The sequence below is a fragment of the Panthera uncia genome, assembly GCF_023721935.1.
Source record: "Panthera uncia isolate 11264 chromosome A3 unlocalized genomic scaffold, Puncia_PCG_1.0 HiC_scaffold_11, whole genome shotgun sequence".
Taxonomy (NCBI): domain Eukaryota; kingdom Metazoa; phylum Chordata; class Mammalia; order Carnivora; family Felidae; genus Panthera; species Panthera uncia.
Window position 1 is genome coordinate 23,282,311 of NW_026057578.1, and position 15,231 is coordinate 23,297,541.

Sequence of the window (15,231 nt, forward strand, 5' to 3'; positions counted from 1 at the left end):
TGTCTGACGTGCAGTGACACAGTAGCTCTTCTATTAGTTAGCTTGTTTTTCTTATCACTATTGACTAAACCCTGCTGGACATTGGACTGCTGGAGCCATGTGGGCCACAGCTGTCTACAACGTGAATAGCTTCATGAACCATAGGTACTGACTCTTGAACTACAGAAACCTCTTAGTTATTAACCTTCCACCATGAATTTCCTTTGGACCTCCATATATATCTCCATCACAATCTCCAACACTTTGAACCTTCTTCTGTGTTACTTTATAATGTCACTTTTACTTGACTGCATGCTTAATGAAGGCAGGAGACCTGTCTTAATGCTTTTTTGCTTACATAGTAAACATCAGATGAATAAATACTTGTTGAATGAATGAATTGAACTTAAGCCTCTGGAATTCTATTTTAAAGCCAGCTTATCAGATAGATGATACTTGATTTGTTTCTAGTCCACATATACATCAGTACAGTCCTGCAGGAATTAGTTTTTCCTCCGCACCCCCCTTCCCATTTTATCCAACCATTCTTCTTTCTGAATTGTTCTAGATATGGTGTTCCCCTACAGAGAAGTGTTAGATCAGTGTCTCATTTTTTATGTGCCTGTAGTCCACCTGGGGATCTTGTTAAAATACAGATTGTGATTCTGTAGGTTGGGGTGGAGCCAGAGACAGAGAGTCTACATTTCTAGAGAGCTTCAAGTGATGCCAGTGCCACAGGTGGAGCAGGGTGAGAATGGGACAACCACACTTTGAATAGTCAAGTTTTCGATGATCCATAACACTCTCACAAGTTACAGACTTGTGAGTTCACCTGCATGAAGAGAAATGCCAAGCCCCAGTTTAGTTACAAAGACTATAAATAAAAAATGGTGGTTTAAAAATAACAGAGGTTTGGAAGAGTTGGGAAATTACTATTATTGCTTTTCTGTTATAATTGACTTGATCCTCCCCCACCCAACTCATGGTATAAACAGGCAGACACCCTTTATGCAGGCAAGAAAATTGTTAACTACTTCTCTGTTGTGAGTGTGATTGTATGTATAGAGGGGGTTCCAGACTTCCGTGTGCGTACAGCCTACAGAAGTGGGAAAGTTAGGGACATGTGGCTGGAGAAAGTAGTAGGGAGCCAGTGTGGCTTTGTTCTGACCCTGACTGCCAAGTCTTTCCTCCTCTGTGCTTCAGTTTCCTTTAAAAAAATGTGGATTATTGGGGTGCTTTGAAAATCTGTGATTTGAAGGTGGTAATTTGTAAATCTTTCTCTGTGTAATTTGCCATCCCAGGTGTACATCTTTAAGAAAACTCATAAAAAGTAGAATTCATAAGACTGATCAACGAAGTGGTGATTTTTTACATGCCAAAGAATTCTTAGAGGCTATTACTTTGAGTGGAGCCATTTGCAATTAATGATGAATCAGAAATTTGAATCAAGAACTCCCTTGAACTTAGAATTGCAGTCTCATTTGGTGAGGACATTTTCATTTAAAACATTTTTGCTTTTTATCGGCTTTTAGGAGCCCAACTATTGTGAAAAACAAGGCAGACTCATATATCATTAGTGAAGTCGGTATAAAATATAAGTGTTAAATTTGAGGTTACAAAAATCACATCAATAATTTAGAGCGTTCTAACTAAAAAAAAAATATTTGGGATTTAAACATATAAATTAGCTGTGGAAATAAAGTTCATTATATCACCTCATCTGGTCTTGTTTTATTTCATTAACTGGTTCTTAAAAACCTTTGTGAGCTGAGTTGCAGCTGAAGAGGTTGGAGACCATTTTTCCTTGGGCCCTTGCCTCACTCCTGAGTGTTGGTAAGAGTAGAGAACTAAGACTTGAGGCAGCTGTAAAAACAGACAGCGCCTTTGGCCTCAGCACTTTCTCCTGGTGCAGGCACATTTCAGATGTAAATTTCACTTTCTGCCTCTCCTACTAATGAAGTAAGTTTCTTTTGCTGGGTTTGCAGCCAGGTGTGTCCAGTCTTGTGGCTAACCGGGGCGCTTTAGTTAATTTTTCCATTTGTGACATTTCAACCAAACTTAAAAAACAAACATAAAAATTAGCTCAAGGCAGTGGCTCAAAGTGTTAATGGTAACCTTAGGCTGGCTAAACGACTTCCTCTCAGTTCTGCCCTGCCAGACATCTCCACCTTGTGGCTTACAATGAGCAGGTTTAAGCTTTCCAAGCTTTGGAAGACGGGTGGGAAGGAGTAGGTAAGAAATTCCAAGTTTATCCTTATCAGTGGTCCCTGGCATGCCAGGTGTCTCCTCTGGACTTCAGATGATTTCTTGCTAGCACCTTTCCAGAATAAGGATGAACCTCTCATCACCTCAAGGTCTTCTGTTCTCTTCTGTAACAGAGCTGCTTCATGGGGTGGTGCAAAGGGCCTAGAAAGAGGTGGAGGAGCTGTGGGCTGAACTGGACTCCTTTGTAAAATTCTACTTTGCTTTTTAGAACCAGCATTTTGCTTTGCAAGGTCCTCTGTGATCATACTCCAGACTACCTTTCCAAACTCATTTCCTCTAGCTCTTTGTGAACTGTAAATATGTGAAACCTTCTAGCACATGTGCCTGGCACATAGGAAGCACTCAGTGAACATCACATTCCATCCTTGCTTCACATACTCTTCACCCCAGCCAAGCTGAATGCCTTGATCTTCCTGTCTTGTGTCTTTCCCCGTGAGATACCACTCTAGGTTGCCTAAACACCATAGCCCCAATTCCTTTACATCCCTCCACCCCATACTAGAAGACAATCCCAGTTGTCCCTAGCTGGAAGTACCTTAGTAATTTATATGTGCCCTTCTTCTGGCTCTTACTATTTTGTATCATTGTTACTAGTGTGTATTGACTATCATCCAGGTGAATTGCCTGGGGGCTGCATCAGTTGTATCCTTTGTATTCTCCAAAGTGCTTGTCATTGCCCCTTGGCTGAATGCTTGCCCAGTAAATAACTGATAACAGAAGACCATTCTGGAAGCCTGCTGGATGTATTGGAAAAAGTGTGGTGGAGAGGTATCCTTTTTCATTTTGAACATATGTGTTTGCTCTGTTAGTCTTAAATATTGGAAGAAAAAGAAATGAGAAATTGTTTCCTTTACCCTCAGTTTTTTTTTTTCTTTTTCCATGCTTTCTGATCTTCTAATAGATTTGACTTAAAAAACAATTTATACATGAGGCATTTTATGTTTTTAAACTAACAAAGATTTTAAATCTATAAAGGATGGTAAAAATAAGAATTACACATACTTTAGTTTTTCTGGAAATTTTCTTCCAGGCTGCTGTAATTCCATTCCCTTCTCCTTCCTACCTCCCCACAAAAATCTTCAAACTTCTGTTTTATTACCAGGAGGTAAAAATTTTGCTATCCTTTGCATCTCTAGGTCAGAATTAAAACTTGCTGCCAAAGGTATTGTTTAAAAGGCAAGGACCACTTTAAGGGTATAGTTTTGCTGCCAATGATATGAATAGTGGAGTGTAAATACAGAGCAATTCTTTGGGCTTGAGGCCTTTAAAATAAGACATGTTTGGGGCGCCTGGGTGACTCAGTCATTGAAGCGTCCGACTTTGGCTCAGGACATGATCTCACAGTTTGTGAGTTCGAGCTCTGCGTCTGTGCTGACAGCTCAGAGCCTGGAGCCTGCATCGGATTCTGTGTCACTCTCTGTCTCTGCCCCTCCGCCGCTTGTGCTCTGTCTCTCTCTCTCAAAAATAAATGAACATTAAAAAAAAAAAAAAATGTAGGGGCGCCTGGGTGGCTCAGTCGGTTGGGCGGCCGACTTCGCTCAGGTCATGATTTCGTGGTCCGTGAGTTCGAGCCCCGCGTCAGGCTCTGTGCTGACAGCTCAGAGCCTGGAGCCTGTTTCGGATTCTGTGTCTCCCTCTCTCTGACCCTCCCCCGTTCATGCTCTGTCTCTCCCTGTCTCAAAAATAAATAAACGTTAAAAAAAATTTTTTTTAAATAAAAAATAAAAAAAATTTTATTTTTAATTAATTAATTAATTTAAATATATGAAATTTATTGTCAAAATCGTTTCCATACAACACCCAGTGCTCATCCCAAAAGATGCCCTCTTCAATACCCATCACCCACCCTCCCCTCCCTCCCACCCTCCATCAGCCCTCAGTTTGTTCTCAGTTTTTAAGAGTCTCTTATGCTTTGGTTCTCTCCCACTCTAACCTCTCTTTTAATTAGCAATAATCGCACCTCGGATAAACCTCATTGGCTATGATACTGCCACTGCGCAAAAGCTTCTAACCTCTCTTTTAAAATTTTCTTTTAAATAAGACATGTTCTCAGAAATCAGTCCTTCTTTTGGGAAGTTTTTGTTTTTGTTTTTAAATATCCTAAGCTGGGGGATACCTGGGTGGCTAGTCTTTTAGGTGTTGGATTCTTGATTTCTGCTCAGATCATGATCCCAGAGTCCATAAGGCTCTGCGCTGGGTGTGGAGCCTGCTTGGTATTCTCTCTCTCTCCCTCTGTCCCTTCCCCGCTCACATGTGCATGGACACTCATGTGCACGCACTCTCTCTCAAAAAAAAAAAAAAAAAAAAAAAAAATTAAATGTCCTAAGCTGTTGGAGTGGATATTTGTTTATTAGGTGAGAGAAGCCTAAATTCTTAGAAGGCAGAGCAATTTCATTTTGGGATTGGCTCATGAACTTTAGCAGGGTCCAACTGAGATGTATCTTTAGTAGATGCATTCTTCACACAAGTTTCCTAACCTCAGGTCTTAAGAAGTAGCAAGAGCGCTTGGAGTACATGCTTTAGGCAGTTTTGTCACTGATCAGATCCCTGGGAGCACACATTCGGAATGCTAGTCTGATGGCTTGGTTGGCCTGTCCTTCTGGGTTGCATATTGGACTCACTTTATTTCAGGGATTGTCCCTGAAAAAGAAGTTATAAACCTTTCTGAATTGAATTTAAATTGAATCTAATTCTATCTATGCACACGATCATTTATCTCTCTCATGGCTGTTTTTACATCCCAGTTATAGATTGTGAATTAACTGAGGTCTGATTCATATTTGTTTATCTTTGTATTCCTATGGTACCTAAAATGGAGCTTTATACTCAGTAGGCATTAAGTAAATGTTTCTTGACTGAGTAAATCGGTAAGTGAATATGATCCCCTTTGTTATCTTCAGTTTCCCTCATGGAATTTCTGTAGGAGAAAGACAGTGAACTTTTTGAAACCATTCAGTGAACCATTTTGAACCATTTTGAAAGCCCTGGCTGCCTTGGTGCATGGACACCTAAGATACACTTCTTAAATACTCTTCATACTCCTAATTCAGTTCATCATTTCAGAACTGTTTACCTCTCCAACCTATCGTATATATATATATACATACATATATATATATCATGTATATATATATCGTGTATATATATATATACATATATATATATATATGTATGTATATATATATATATGTGTATATATATATTCATTCATTCATTCATTCATTTATTGCCTCCAGTCTCTCTAAGTGCCCAGTTCCCTTTGACATCTTTTGTACCATAGATTCTAATACTGCTTAGACCTGTGTGTACTGAGCACCCCGCCATTTTCCACATCTCCCTTTCAGGGGTTAATGGTTCTTCTAAATAAATCTCTGGGAGCTCCTGGGTGGCTCAGTCGGTTAAGCATTTGACTTTAATTCAGGTCATGATCTCACGGTTCATGGGTTCGAGCCCAGCATTGGGCTCTGTGCTGACTGCTCGGAGCCTGGAGCCTGCTTCAGATTCTGTGTCTCCCTCTCACTCTGCCCCTCCCCTGCTCGTGGTCTTCTCTCTCTGTCTCTCAAAAAGAAAAACAAAACATTAAAAATAAATAAACACATCTCCCTCAGGAGATGGGATAAATAGCTCCATGAACCTGTTCTTCCTAGGTTTCTTGTCTTGCTTCTGCTGTCATCTCTATCAATCCAGCACCCCCTCCACCCGCTGGAATTCTTAGTCTTCCTCAACCCCTGCCTCATCCTCTGTACCCAAATTGTCCTGTCACTTTTCTGCCGAAAATATCTTTGGATTTTATCCTCCCTTCTGTTCCATTGCTTATATCCACCCTCATCATCTCTCCTTTATTGCACACGGCCTCCTAACTAGTTCCTGGACTTTCTCTACTCTAGTGAACCCTGTCACCACATAAACCACCAGAGGTTTTTCCAATTTCTACATCTGATTGGATCCCTCCTCTGTCTAGAAATCTGAGGAACAAAATTCAAACATCTTAGCAATGGTATGTAGAACTCTTCATAGTTATATAGGAGAATGTTCTTAGAAGATACAGTATTTAGGATTGAAATGTTTTGATATTTTCACATAGTTTAGCAAAAGAAAAAAGGGTGTGTGTGTGTGTGTGTGCGTGCGCAGAGAGAGACATGAAGCAAATATTACAAAATATTAACAATTGTGAATCTAAAAATCATACAAATTTTTGTTTTACTACTCTTACATTTTTTAAGTTTGATTTTCAAAGTGAAAAATGGGGCGGGGGGGGGGGGGAAGAAATCTTCATATTCTAGACCCTGCCTACCTCTTTAGTCTGATTGCCAACAAACCTCTAATACACAAATGTTCATGCTCAAGCGCGTCTATACGCACACATACATGCCAGATTGTCACTGATGCTATAGTATGCATCTGGATAGTACCTCTTACACGCAGCTTTTCCCAGCATTCCCTCCCCCACCATAATAATTGGTATATTTGGCCACTCCCTTCTCTCTATTGCTGTAGCACTTTGCACAAACTTCTGAGAGAGGGCTTACCATGCTCTACTGTAATTGTGGGTTTGTGTAGGTCATGCCCATTAGATGGGATGAGGATCCTAGGATTCCTGGTGTCTTACACAGAGTGCCTGACACAGTCACCCCTCAGATACCTGTTGAGTGAACACACGTCCTTGCTTCTATTATTAGTGACTGGGCAGCACTATCTTTCAAATACTGACTTAATGAATGGTCTCTTATCACACCTGGATTCAATTTCTCTGACCACCCTCTCCCCGAAAAGAGTTTCATTTTTCTCTCCCTGACCTTCCTCCTGGGTTCCTTGGCTCTCTTCATCATTTATATTTCTAATTCACTTTATGGGATAAATGAACCTTAGGATGTTAGATGGAGTGCCTCAGATATCTCTCATTCAGTGGTTCTCAATCTGAAGGGGCTCAGATGTGTTAATTTTGAAACATATCCCCAGAAAATTTCTGATGTACATCTCAGGGTGAGGACTATAGATCTGGTCCCACTGTTTTAATTTATGTGGTGAGAAAATGCGGTCCCAGAGAAGTTAATTGATTTGCCCGAGGTCATGCAGCTAGAAAATAGCAGAATGAGTACCCAAACTAGGGGATGCTGGTTCCCAGTCCAGTATCCACTTTATTATACTGTGATCCCTCACGGGGGGGGGGGGGGGGGGGGGTCAGTTTCATGGCAGTTTCCTTCTCCCTGGTCTTCTTACCAAGGACTTCCAAAGGCCAAGAGGACAGCTTTTCTCGAATCTCGAGGCATTCCATTTCTTCAGCACAGTCCCCAGGCTGAGGCCCCTTTTATTCAGACTTTCTAATCCAATACGGCAGAGGTTTCCTACTCAATAGGACTAATAGAGATTAAGGGGAAAAAAGGACAGGTGAGAATGCTAACAATGTTCTGAATTTGTTTCTTTTTCCAGCATTTAGAGTCTGAACGTCTCCACATAGTCTGAATTTGCCTTAGTTGATTTTACAATTATTTTTCAGAGACTCCTTGGTTGTGTTTTTTTAAGAGTAGAGGAACACGGAGACTGAACACTGTGCTAGGAGAAGCTGGGCTAGGAGACTAACAAAGGCGGTATTATACTGTGCGCTGCCGACCCAATAAATGAATTCAGGAGACACCTAGATGTGTTTCTCGTGGAGGGCGTGAGGGGGAGGGGTCTGGTGAAAAGGCAGAAAGGTGGGATTAAAATAAATTAAAATGGGGCCAGCATGCTGGATAAGGGGACAGCCTCTTCCTGTTCCCACTGTTGCTTAAGATTTTTCATTCTGTTTAGTTCAAAAGTTAAAACTAGTCTTTAACCATGTACTTCATACTCTCCCATCCCCCACTTTCTTAACATCAGAAAAGAATTTAGTTGTAAAACTATTTCAGTCTGATACAGCAGTGTTTATTGTTTGAATGCTACATCTATTGGATGTCTTAGACTATTGAAACTGGAAAGGAACCTGAAATAAGCTAGTCCAGAGAGTTTCAAAGTGTGGTCCTCAGACCAGCAGTCTCAACATCATTTAGGAACTTGTTAAAAATGCAAGTTTAGGGCTCCACCCTGGATCTGCTGAATCAGAAACTCCGGTGGTAGGGCCCAGCAATCTGTTTTTTGGGGTTTTTTTAAACGTTTATTTTGAGAGAGACAGAGAGCACGCACACAGGGGAGGGGCAGAGAAAGAGGGAGAGAGAATTCCAAGCAGGCTCTGCGCTGTCATGTTGAGCCTGACACAGGGCTCAATCTCACAAATTGTGAGATCATGACCTGAGCCGAAATCAAGAGTCAGACACTTAAACGACTGAGCCACCCAGGGGTCCCACCAGCAGTCTGTTTTAACAGACTCCCCAGTTAGAGGGCCACTACTCTAGTCTCATCCTGTCATTTAACTGATGGAGAAACTGGCTCAAGGAGAGCTGGATAAATTTAAGTTAGAAGTCAACTAAAGAGAGGAACTCAAGTCTCCTGAGTGCCAGCTCTTACTGTTCTCCCTGCTGAGGGGAGCAGGGTCTGGGCATGGGCAGGTGCCCTGTGAAAGAGGATTTCAGCATAATACAGAAACGTAGTAGCTAACGTTTACCTAAAACTTTCTCTTTGATGTGCACTTTATAAATACCATATGAGTTTTACATTAACCACAATCTTTCCTTTGAGGTCATATATCTATCCTTGTTTTATAGATGAAGACACTAGAATCAGAGGTTAGTTATTAGTTTCCTGTAGCTGCTGTAACAACTTACCACAAACTTGGTGGCTTAAAACAACACAAATTTATTCTCCATAGTTCTGGAGGCCAGAAATCAGCTTCACTGGGCCAAAATCAAGGTATTAGCAGGGCTGTGCTCCTTCTGGAGGCTTTAGGGGAGACTCTGTTCTTTGCCCTCTCCAGCTTCTGGTGGCTGCTGGCATTCTTTGGCTTATGGCCACATCACTCCCTCTGTGGTCATGTTGCCTTCTCCTCTGCTATCTGGGTCTAGGGGACTTCTGCCTCCCTCTTATATGGGTACATGTAATTATATTCAGGGCCCACCTGAATAATTCAGGGTAACCTCCGTATCTGAAGACCCTTAATCTAATCATAACAACAAAGTCCTTTTCCCCCATATAAGGTACATTCCCAGGTTCCAGGAATTAGAATGTAGATCTCTTGGGAGACCATTATTCCACCTACCAGTAAGGTAACTTAACCAGTCTTACATAGTAAATATGAGCCTGGATTGGAACCCAAATCTGCCAGACTCAAGAGACCATGCTCTTAATCACTACCCTGTACTGCCTGAAAAGGTCATCATTACTAGGAACTATGGCTCTAACATAAGCATTGAGATTTTTAACCCAAGTGTTGTTTCCTTCTTCCTCTATCTTGTATAACATTACTTGTCACATAACACTGAAGTATGCCTGTATGTTGGTCTGGACTCCTTCAGTTAAATTGTTAGCTCCTAGAGGGTAGAGATTGTATCTTTTTTTCTTCCATTTAAAAAAATGGAGTTATAATTCATCTACCATAAAATCCACCATTTTTAGTATATATATATTTTTTTAATTTAATTTTTTAAGTAAATTCACAGTGTTATGCAACCATCACTGTCTAATTCCAGAACATTTTCATCATCTCAAAAAGAAACTCTGTGCCCATTAGCAGCCACTTCCCATTCCTTTCTTCCCTCAGCCCCTGACAACCCCTACTCTACTTTCTGTCTCCATAGATTTACCTATAATGAGGCATTTCATATAAATGGAACCATATAATATGTGGCCTTTTCTATCTGTCTTTCACCTAGCATAATGTTTTCAAGGTGTATCCATGTTGTGTGTGTCAGTACGCCATTCCTTTTTTTTTTTTTAATGTTTATTTATTTTGAGAGAGAGAGAGAGAGAGAGAGAGAGAGAGAGAGAGAGAGTGTATGAGTGTACAAGGCAAGCCGGGGAGGGGCAGAGAGAGAGGGAGAGAGAGAATCCCAAGCTGACAGTGCAGAACCTGCCTTGGGACTCAGTCTCACGAACCTTGAGATCATGACCTGAGCCGAAATCAAGAGTCAGACGCTCAACTGACTGAGCCACCTGGGCGCCCCAGTTCTTCATTCCTTTCTATGGGGTAGTCTATTGTATGGATATGCCACATTTGATTATCCATTTATCAATTGATGGACATTTGGGTAGTTTTCCATTTTTTGGCTTTTATGAATAATGCTGCTGTGAAATTCATGTACAGGTTTTTGTCTGAACATAGGTTTTCAGTTCTCTTGGGTATATTACTTAGGGGTGGAATTGCTGGGACATACAGTGATGCTATGTTTAACTTTTTGAGCAACTCCGGTATTGCATTTTGTATCAAGTTATTTGAATTTCAGTGTGACATCTATTGTTATTTGTTTGTAACAAATAGCATTCTCATAATATGTAGTCTTAATCATATTTCTCATCTTACTGCCAAAAGATTTTTATACCTGTAACTATTTACAGTAGAGAGAATGGACGGTATGGTATAACGGAGGGAGTTCTGGCCAGCATGACCACTCTCTGGGTGAGCTCAAGTAAGTCAAATCACCTCACCTCTCTGGGGAGGAGAGCTAGATGATTTCTAAATTCTCTTCCAGACTTAACATTCCGCAACTCTGTGAGAGTCTGAAAAGCTAGCCTTGTGTTAAATCCCAGAGCTTGTGTTCTGTTTTTTTAGCAGTTCATCATTCTCTGTCTGATTTCTGTTCCCAGACACAAACAAGGTTTTACCCATCTATCCATCCATTTTATTGTGGCCTGCTAGCTTCCATGTACTCTGCTAGGCACTGGAGATACACAGATGATGAAGATACTGTCCCTGGCTCCCCGGTCTAGTAGGAAAAGACAAACATATAAGCAGGTGATTACAGTATTAAGAGATTGTGATATTTAAAAATTGCTGAGAAGGCCCAGAGGAGAGAAGCTTGGAGTAGATGACATTTGGGTTGTATCTTTTCAGATAAGTGTTTGACAGATGAGAGGAACCTTCCAGGCAGAGGAATAGTGTAGGTAGAGGCAGGATTGTGTGGGGACAAAGCATGTTTGCCTTTGTATGGTGACTTTTGTCCTTTTCCTGCAGTGCTGAAATCAGACTCTCTTTATTCAGACTAGCTCCATTTTGAGATCATTTTGGGTGTCCAGTATTCAGAGACTCCTTGACTCAAAGGTCTGCAAAATAACATATTTTGTCTAAGTCCTGGCCACCTATAGAATTTCTGCCGCCCCCCCTTCTTTTTAAGGGCACTTCAGACTCAATTTCAGAGTAATGAAGTTCCCTAAGTGGCTAAGGAACCTTGATCAAGATTTGGGTTTTTTCTTAACTTAAGCTTAGTTTGGGCTCTTGCAAATGCCCTCTGGTCTCCCTGAGGGTTTTAGTTACATAAAAATATTAGGAACATAAAATTTTACAATATGATCAGCACAGCACAAACTAAATTTCTAACCTTTGACTAGAAACATATATGGAAGGCTTTGTGTTTTAAACTGCCCCCTTCCCAGCCTCCTAGCCTTCATGAGAGGTCATTGTACAGCTCTTTCCATGGTCACTGTTCTCTTCCCTTTTACTGGAGGGCAAAACTAGGGCAGAGAAATAATTTTTATTCACTTCTGAAAGGTTACAGTAATAAAGAAACTCTTGTTAACATCAGAGAACGTTGCAGCCAAGAGTTTTCACAGTCTGGCATTGTTTATTTTACATGTAATTTGGAACCTTCTGCACTCTTAAAATATTGGCACAAAAATGTTTTAACTGTTGAAGTACTTCATTGCAAGCAGCAGTAGTGTGGTGTCAGAGGGGCAGCAGGGCTCTGGAGAGCCATTTGCCCTGTTCCTGTTGGAGAGAAAAACGGTGTAAGCGTGCGTGTGTGTGTATATGTGTGTGCACATACACGTTCACTCAAGTATACATGAACCTTTTTGCATTTAGAAACAAGAACTTTCTCTGTCTTGATGAACTTATATGCATACCTTTATTTAACAATGAGAGTAGTAGAACAATCCTGTTTTCCTGTTGCCAGGGCTGCCAGAAAGTACAGAGCTTCCCTTATTTAGGTATTTGATATAATTTTTCATTATCCTCTCTCTCTCTCACACAGACAGTTTATTACTTAACCCTTTTCTCTTACTTTTTTTTTTCTTTTCTTCTTTTGGTTGAGATGTATACTGTGGGCCAGATTCTGGCAGACATTTTACAGATACCATCTCAATCACAAATTGCCTGGTTAGAGAGGTGAGTGTACCCATTTTGTAGCTGAGGAGAACTGAGGGGCAGAAAAGTTGAAGAACTTGGCTGTGGCCACCACAAGAAGTCACAAGCCCAGATCTGACTGACTTTCAAACTTTTGCTCTTTTGGCCATACCACATACCTTTTGTTATAAGCCAACTTGAACCTTTTTTGGAAGTAGGTAGAATATAAGAACAAGTGAATGAACTAATGACTAACCTATCCATTGATAGGAGTAAAGTCAGTTGTGTTGATTGAGATAGTAATAGACAGAAGTACCTGGCTCCATCAAAGGGCTGTTGTTATTGTTGATGTTGTTTTGTTAGGTTGAAATTAAGATTTGAAAATAATTACAGAAGGATCCCATTATTAAATGGGAAGAATACTGGCATGGTGATTGGGCATCCATAGTTCCAGGCTCAACTTTGCTCCTAGAATTTGGAGGATCTTCTCTTTTCCCCCATCTGTTTCATGTCCTGAGGTCTTAAAATAGAGCTATTTATATTAACCTAGCCTTGCTCAGATCCAGGGATTCCCCAAGGGTGATCATGCTCTCTCTAACCTATCTGGTCTGTGAACAGTGGCCTCATAAGCTCTTCTTCCTCCAGATCTTTCTTCCTTGGCCTCCAAAGTGGAGCCTTGGCAAAAGAGGCAGAGGTTACCCCCACCAGGTGAGCTCTGTGAGCTCTGTAGAGGTATCACCAAGCCAGGCCCTTCTCTAGCCAGGGATCTCTAGCAGGGGGCTCCTTCCCCTATAGGAGTTCTATCTGGCTCTGAGAAAAGGATGCTCTGCTATCATATATGTATGTGTGTAACTTCCCAAGCACTTACCTCTCATCACATGGGCTTTGGAGCCAGACAGACCTGGGTTCTAATCCATGCTGTGCCACAACCTTGAGACCCTAGGCAACTCTCTTTACCTTTCATTGTCTACATTTCTTTCTCTATAAGTCACACATAGCATGTGACTTAAAAAATATGATGCTAGTAATGACTTAGTACAGTGCTTGGCACATTTTAGTCACTTGATAAAATAGGCACTGTTTGGAACCTTTCTATGGCACCTAGCGTAGGCTGCCTTATTTGAAGATTTATGTATACATCTGTTATGCCTCACTGGATTCTGACTTTCTGGAGGACAGAGATCATATCTTTCATCTTTGTCTCGCTTATTCTGCCTGGCATAGGTCATGTGCCTTGCAGGCACTCAGTCGAAGTTGGCTAAATCTGTTAGGATGACTTGGACAGAGCAGGGTGGGCATGAATATTTTAGTTTCTCCATCTGAACTTGGGGAAATAGTAACTCCTTATTTTGGAGCCTTTGAGGACAATTTAAAACGATATGTGTGAAGTGTTTGGAGCCCTTTGAAAGGAGGGTACTGGGGAAATTAATGGTGTTTTTGCTTTTCTTGGGAAAGCCCTTTGTGGTTCCTAGTGAATAAATTACTTGGAGTGAGTTTTCTAACACCTCCTACTCTGCTTTGTTTTTTTTTTTTTTTATCCTTTTTTTAAATAACTGTCTGCTGTACTGCTTCTTTTGCTCTGACTTACAAAGATATATATTTTTGGTTTTGGACTTTTGACCTCTTTCTGCTCCCAGGAGAGAAATTTCTATCAGAATAATAAAAGGTGTAAACTGTGTGTGTTGCCCCTTTTGTGGGCCTTGGGTAGTTCAGCTGCTAGGGTTAAGAATCAGCAGGCTTGTGGTTTGTGCCTGGTTATGGGGGAAGTAGGAGACGGTTCCCATTAAGCACTCCGTGGCATTCTCTGTGTCTCCCACACTACTCCTTTCATCCCTGTCCTATGCCCTTTTGCTGAGATTCTTTGGATTTCAAATGAATTCTAGTGTCTATGGTATTTTGAGTACAGATAATTTATGACTATGCTTCTTCTCTTTCAAAGACAGAAGGTGTTTATCATCTGCTGTGCTTTGGGTCCCAAGCTGAGTTGCCTGCCGAAGAGGATCCTCCTTCTGGAGGAAGGAGAGGATGGGAGAGTTGAAAAACCACTCACTAGTCTTGGAGTCAAAAGAGTAGGGAATTAAACTTAGTTCCACCATTAACCAGCAGCTTCAAGTTGAAGAGACTAGACCAGATTATTTCTAAGAGCCCTTCCAACTTGAAAAAAATCTGAGTTAAGAGTTTTCCAGTCCAGGGTAGTATTCAAAGTAGGGGAACAGCAGTTTACCAGACTTCCTACTTATTCTGTAAGCTTCTTTTGCTCTAGCCCTGAAAGAACTGGCCCTTTTCCTATTATCCTCAGCTCAGAGGCCCAGAAGAGACTTGAGTGGATTTGGGGACCAATTTGGGGTTTGTAACATGCTGGAGTTGTGGTCTGAAGCCATGGGTAGACATGGATGGCAGAAGAATTCCGCTTGGTGGTGACGGCCAGGAACTGTGTAAAGGAAGTCCAGACTGCTCTGGCTGATGACAGGAAGCCCCATTCAGGGCTAGCCCTCACTGGTCAGAATTGCAAAGCAGTCAGTTTATATTTTGTGTCACTTCAATGGCCGGCAATCTCCTAGAAGTTTGATAGGCACAAAGATGATCCTCATTTAATCTTTTCAATTGAGGACACTTAGTCCTGGCAAGAAAAAATGGCTTGTTTGGAGTCCTATATTAGTAGTAGAGCAGAGATTAAAACTTACCGCTGATTGATTCTTTTTTCTTTTCTTTTCTTTTCTTTTTTCTTTTCTTTTCTTTTCTTTTCTTCTCTTTTCTTTTCTTTTCTTTTCTTTTCTTTTCTTTTCTTTTCTTTTCTT

At 41.0% G+C, this 15,231-nt stretch overlaps 1 protein-coding gene and 1 pseudogene across 4 annotated transcripts in view; one reads left to right on the plus strand and one right to left on the minus strand.

Moving 5' to 3' along the window:
• The window catches only part of LOC125936675 (ubiquinol-cytochrome-c reductase complex assembly factor 1), a 104,589-nt gene that overhangs the window by 58,468 nt on the left and 30,890 nt on the right, over positions 1-15,231 (plus strand). The gene's annotated exons all lie outside the window — the stretch shown is intronic.
• LOC125937219 (uncharacterized) lies at positions 4,181-4,249 on the minus strand (annotated as a pseudogene).